This window comes from Haemaphysalis longicornis, unplaced genomic scaffold (genome assembly GCF_048455015.1).
Source record: "Haemaphysalis longicornis isolate Haplotype H1 unplaced genomic scaffold, Haemaphysalis longicornis Haplotype H1 scaffold_1, whole genome shotgun sequence".
NCBI lineage: Eukaryota > Metazoa > Arthropoda > Arachnida > Ixodida > Ixodidae > Haemaphysalis > Haemaphysalis longicornis.
Genome location: NW_027526203.1, coordinates 50004764 through 50010763, shown reverse-complemented (window position 1 = coordinate 50010763; position 6000 = coordinate 50004764).

The following is a 6000-nucleotide window of genomic DNA, read 5'->3' as shown; positions in this document are numbered from 1 at the left end:
GCTATCTCGTAGAATTTAGCGAGAAGTCAGGCGTTAATCCGTAGATGTGCTTGGTAAGTGCACCACTTGTCTTCGCCATCTCTGTGTGGGCTCGTAGCTGAATCGATAAGACTACGGGCTCTTGGTTTGTTACTCTATTAGTTCCAGGTTCGATCCCTGGCGGTGCAGTAAATTCTTTTGTTTCTTTCCGGGAGTTTTGTGGTGACACCAACGGTCGCGAAAGAAGCCTTGGGGGGTAGAGGTAGAAAGCTTTGCTTTAAAAGTCAACGTCCCGTGCTATGGCAGTTAGTAGAGCCGCGGTCTCTGCATACCGTGTTAAGTGGTCAATGGCCACTATAGCCCAGCGGTTTCATGCGGCTGTGCTAGGTAATGGGCCGTACAAGTCAATGCCAACATGGTCAAATGGCTTGGCCGGCCGGGGCAGCGGTTGTAACTAAACGCTCAGATGAGACACCGGCGACTTTCTTCGTTGGTAGTCCTGGCAGTACCGAACGTAATTACCCACAAAGCTGTGCATCCCACAGCCTGCACGTGCCTATTTCTAAGGCCCGGGCCCGTCCCGAGCCCGCTTTATGGATCTCTAGCACGACCCTGGCCCGTAACAACTATTCGGGATCCGGCCCGGGCGCGGGCTTCAATAAGTGAGCTTGGCCCGGGCCCGTAGTCTCAAGCCCATGGCCGGCCAAGTGCCGGTTACTCATTTTTAAGCCTAAGGAGCGCCCGCGCGTGCGTCTTCAGGCCCAAGATTACACGCTGAAGGAAATTTATTATATTAGGGGTTCGGGATGTAGGTGTCTCCTGTCGTCATTATCGTTTCATGTAGTCACGGTACTCAAACACCGGGACACCCGTTTTCGGAAGCCTCGCGCGAGAACGTAACGTGTACTAAAAGAACACACCGGAAGACTCATTTTCCAACGCCTCGCGCTAGAACGCTTCATCTCCATGGGCGAAAACGCGTACTCAACGAACACACCGGGACACTAATTTTCCTTGCCTATGACACTGCCTATTTTTGTGTTGACAAATAAAGCCATCAAGAAGGTATCAATCTGAACAGGCGGTTTTGTGACGCGTCTGGAGCGGCTGTGACTATGGCACAAACAAAGGGATTTTGGTTTGGTGAATGGGGGTACGAAACCCCCCTTATTTTCTGGCATTACTTGGGATAAGGATGCACTTCAATATCTAGGTGTACCTTTGCACAAAATAAGAAGCAACGGGTCGCATTGGTAATTGGCACTACAAAAAGTCAAGCGAATCTCGCAGGCGTGGATGGGGAGAGAACGTTCTGTGTTTGCGCGTGCGCAGGTTTGTAAAGTCTTTCTTGTCAGAGAGCTTCTTTATGTTCTGCCAGTACTTCATTGTGCGCGTTCTAATAGAGATTTTGCGACTTTTGTGTGGGGGTCTCTATGGGAACCTATAGGGGGAATTGGTTTCTTCCATTAGTGTCTGGAGGTGCTGGGCTGACACATTTGTTTGTACCCCAGATTGTATCTCGGTTTCTCTTGTATAAAGTGACGCATCATCCACTACTGCAAAACGTTATTCAACAGCGAATAAGTTTTCATTTATCTTTTTTGCTTGTTTTTACGGGTGAAGTTAGTAGGAAGCGGCCATGGGGCTATTTAAAGGAGGTGGTAGACACCGTTCAGTTTATTACGGCGAGGTTTCCCTGCAATATCTGATTACCCTTTTTAAGAAGGTTTCGACGAACTCTTCATGGAGAGCCTGTTCCCAGGGCCGGTTTATCGCCAATCTTACATTGGCCACCATAAGAACAGTGTTTTGACGCGTGTCACACGTATGTGCCTCCCACCAAATGCAAAACGTTTTAAAGCAAAGATTTTTACCTCTACCCCCCAAAGGGTTCTTTCGCGACCGTTGGTTTCACCAGAAAACTCCAGCGAACAAATAAAAGAATTTACTGGCACCGCCGAGAACCGAACCTGGAACTAACGGAGTAACAAAGCAAGAGCCCGTTGTCTTACCGATTTAGCTACGAGCCCACGCAAGGACGGGGAAGACAGGTGGTGTACTCACAAAGCGCATCTACGGGTGGGTTTACCCCCTGCGTTCTCGTTGAATGCGAAGTGAAAGCGTCACGCGACCACTCACGCCCGTCTACCGGCCCCGTGCGCACCTTGCTCATGTGCTAAGGGTTACAAAAATTAAAGGAAGCTCACACCAATTCACGGCATCTAACTTCTAGTACGCCAATATGCTAAAGCATGTGGCCTCCAGTGTTCACGTAAAAAATCACAGCTCCTTGTCGTCCCGCCCTCACGCCAAATGAAGGAATACATTCTAATACTCCTTGATGGCCAGGTCATCACTCCAAGCCCCAGTATCAAGATCCTGGGCCTACATCTCGAGGCTAACACCAAGAGTGACGTCTCCTTGCAGCGCCTCAAAAAGAGCATTAATCAAATCATACACATCATCAGGCGAATTGCCACCAAGAAGCGAGGCCTAAAGGAATCCGGTACCTTTCGATTAATTGAAGCTTTTGTCTTCTCGAGAGTCACTTACGTAAACCCCTTGTCTTCTTCTCGACAAGGAAAACATAGAGATGGTTTATATAATGATTACAAAGGCGGTCGAGCAGGCCATTGGTCTTCTCATGTGTGCGTCCACACAGAGGCTGCTTAGCACGGGGCTCCACAACACGGTGGAAGGGCTGACAGAAGGCCATCTTTCTAACCAGAAGGTCCGACTCAGAACTCCGGTGGGTAACCGCATGCTTCACCAGATTGGCTGGGCAGCCCAGAATGTCACTCCGCTTGACGTACTCCCAGACTCTTGGCGACTAAAACTAAAGATGCTCCCTTTGCTTAGAAATATGAACCTCTCACATGACGAGGGTCACCGAAAAGCACGGGCTCAAGCGCTAAACACCACCCTCGGTGGGGATCATGTAGTTATCTACACAGACACCTCCAGACATCGAGGGCAGCAATACGCCATCATCGTGGCTACCTCCAGAACCAACCTCCTTGCGTGTACTTCACTTAGGACCCAAGAAATGACGGCAGCAGAAAAGGCAGCCATCACCTTGGCTCTCGCTCAACCAGGGGTTCGGAGGGTAGTCACCGATTCCCAGCAAGCCTACTGGTATTACCAGTCGGGTTGGGTGTCCTGACCTGCACTGCGCGTAATAAAAAAACACTCCCCAAACGGTTCCATTCACTCATCTGGACACCCCCTCACTCTTCAATGGAGGGAAACAAATATGCCCACCCAACAAGCCTGCGCTCTTACCTCCCGTGCTATGGTGCTGCACGAGGACAGTTACCCGCTTGTCACGTTCAGGGAGATAACCCAGCATTATCGCCTTCTGAGACAAACCGTACCTTTGCCTTACCCTGACCTTTCTAGAGATCAACAAACTACCCTACGGCTCCTATAATCCCGGCTCCTTCCCACCGCCTACGCGTCTTCACTTAATGCATACGAATCGCTACGACGCTGAATGTAAATTTTGCTCAGAAGTAGGAACACTCCGCCCCTTCATCGGGGTGTGCGACTCCTCTCTTTCCGTCAGCTACCCAACAAGAGCAATGGGAGATGCTGCTGTCCAGGCACTCTCTACCTACCCAGCTTCAGCGGCTGGACAGAACACAGGCCGCGCGGGCTGCATATGGGTCCCACCGAAGAATGAATCACTCCCCAGGGATGCACTCTGGGCCATTCAGAAATCTGAACAGAAGTATTTCTTCCTCCTCTTCCTCCTTGTCTGCAGCAAATCTCGTCGCCTCCGTCCCGGTGCAGAGACGGGGAAGACAGATCGTCTAACGCCGGGTTAGAGCTTACTTTAATTTTATAAAAAAAGTTTCCACTCTTGTGCTACACCAATACAACTCAACCTAACACCGTTCATGCATCATGCGTGGATTTAACCATAGCAAGAATATCTCTCTGAAGTAATAAATGGTATGGTTAGGTGCATTTTACTTCTCTCTGGTTTTACTATTTGTAGAGCGATGTGAGTGAATTTAAGTGGCGTCGCATGGGTAATCGTTATGGGTGCCATTTACAGCTTTGCTTTCCAACCACATTCACGCGATGGATTGGCGCGATTTTTTTTCTTTAAGCTGCAGACATCAGCACTCCCAGTGAAAACATGGTTGTGCGAGAATGTAATGTCTATTCCTTGGTCTTACAATTGCCGCTTATGTAATCAACCTGAAACCATTGATCATTGTTTTGTTTTGTGCCCGGATGCGGGGTTTTTCTATGATGGGTTGCAACGACTGTTCAAAAGGACATGGACATTACCCCTTATAGAATTCGATTATTGCCTTTTCGAGATGCTACGGGAGTGCCCTATGATATATTTGTTGTGATGAGATTGTATAGCTTGTGAAAGAGCTGCATGACTGACAGTCACGCGCAACCCCCTCGTCCAAGGAAGTCCGTTTTTCGAGAGCAGGCTGCGTTGGTGCAGAGGGTTTATCCGGCGCAAAGTGACGCACCACGATGGCTACATCTGTTGGACTCGTACGTCTGTTTGCCGGAGTTTTGACGGACGGCCAATTTAGCTGCAGTGATGTGCATCTTCTTGGATGAGCTATAGCTTTTGTAGGCTTTTATAAGTGCAGTTTTCCATGCAGTAAAGAAAAAAAAAACAGTGGTCTGGTAGCTCAATCGGAAAGACAACGGGCTCTCGCTCCGTTCCTCTATTCGTTCCAGGCTCGATTCCTGGCGGCGCCAGTAGTTTCTTTTCTTTGTTCACCAGAGTTTTCTGTTGACACCAACGGTCGCGACATAACCCTTGTAGGGTAGAGGTAAAAAGCTTCTGTTTAAGATACAATGTAGCAGTGAGGTAGCCATTAATGATTACCTCCGGGTTTTCACCTTGAAATAATGTAAGCATACTTAAAGGAGCCATGAAGACAAAATACAAGTTGGGTTTATTAGAAAGACTGCTTAGTCCCGATAACAATGATACCAATATCATCGCAATCTTCAAACAAATAGCGGAGATATTAAAGAGAACGTGTGAAGCAGTCGCGACCCCCTAGCCGATTTCCCGCAACCTTTGCATGACGTCACCGAACCTTGTTTGTGCGATTGGCGCCCGCCTAACTAACCTGTCGCGACGACACATGACTGGACGTCTGTAATGGGGCCTCTAGTTCCATTTGACCACATCACTTGAATGCTAACGTGCAGTTAACGCACTGAAAATTATGTTTTATTGCTGGCCCATATGACGTCACTCTTGCTCATAACACGTCACTGTGGCGCAAAATTTGAAAGCTTTTAAATACTTCTGGGGTTTTTTTCGTTAAAAAACATCTTTTGTGGCTGTAATGGAGCTCAGTGAGATACTGAATCCTAGTTCTTTTAAATTAAACGAAGTTGTATTTTCTTTTCATGGCTCCTTTAAGTGCCCCTAGGAATGTTTGCGTCCTTCTTGCGTTCGTTGCAGTGGCCAACGAAAATGTGCACAAATATAATTTAAGGACCTATGTTAGTAATAAATCTGCATGTGTTGCCTCTACTGCGGCACGGTTTACGGCTAACGTCGCGTAAAGAAATATATTTTCTGATTCCTTGTAATACCTTCCTGAATTCAGCTTGTGGGCTTTCCTAACCGCTGAACTATACTGAGGGTGGCGGCCTAGGAATAGAATAACACGCCGCTGGTACTCTCATTATTCTCGCACAGCACCGACTGTGATGAGATTGCCCACCACGGGACAGAACGAGCCAAGCCGTCAGGCAAAGACGGCTCGCGCCGCGCGTACGCCAGGCATTCCAAAGGTAAGACGTTTCTTTCATAGTACAGGGGTTTATTACGTGGACAACCACGATACAAAAACAACGCTGTACTATACACTATGCCGACGCTACGCTCGCTGAGGTAAGAGAAGGGAAGCTCACGGCGCCCGCTTTGCCCTGCAAGACCGATAGGCTCGACCAGGCGGCATGAGCGCTCGTCCGAGGACCTTAATGGCGCAAACCGGTCCAGCGCTGCCGCAGGTCAACCCGACA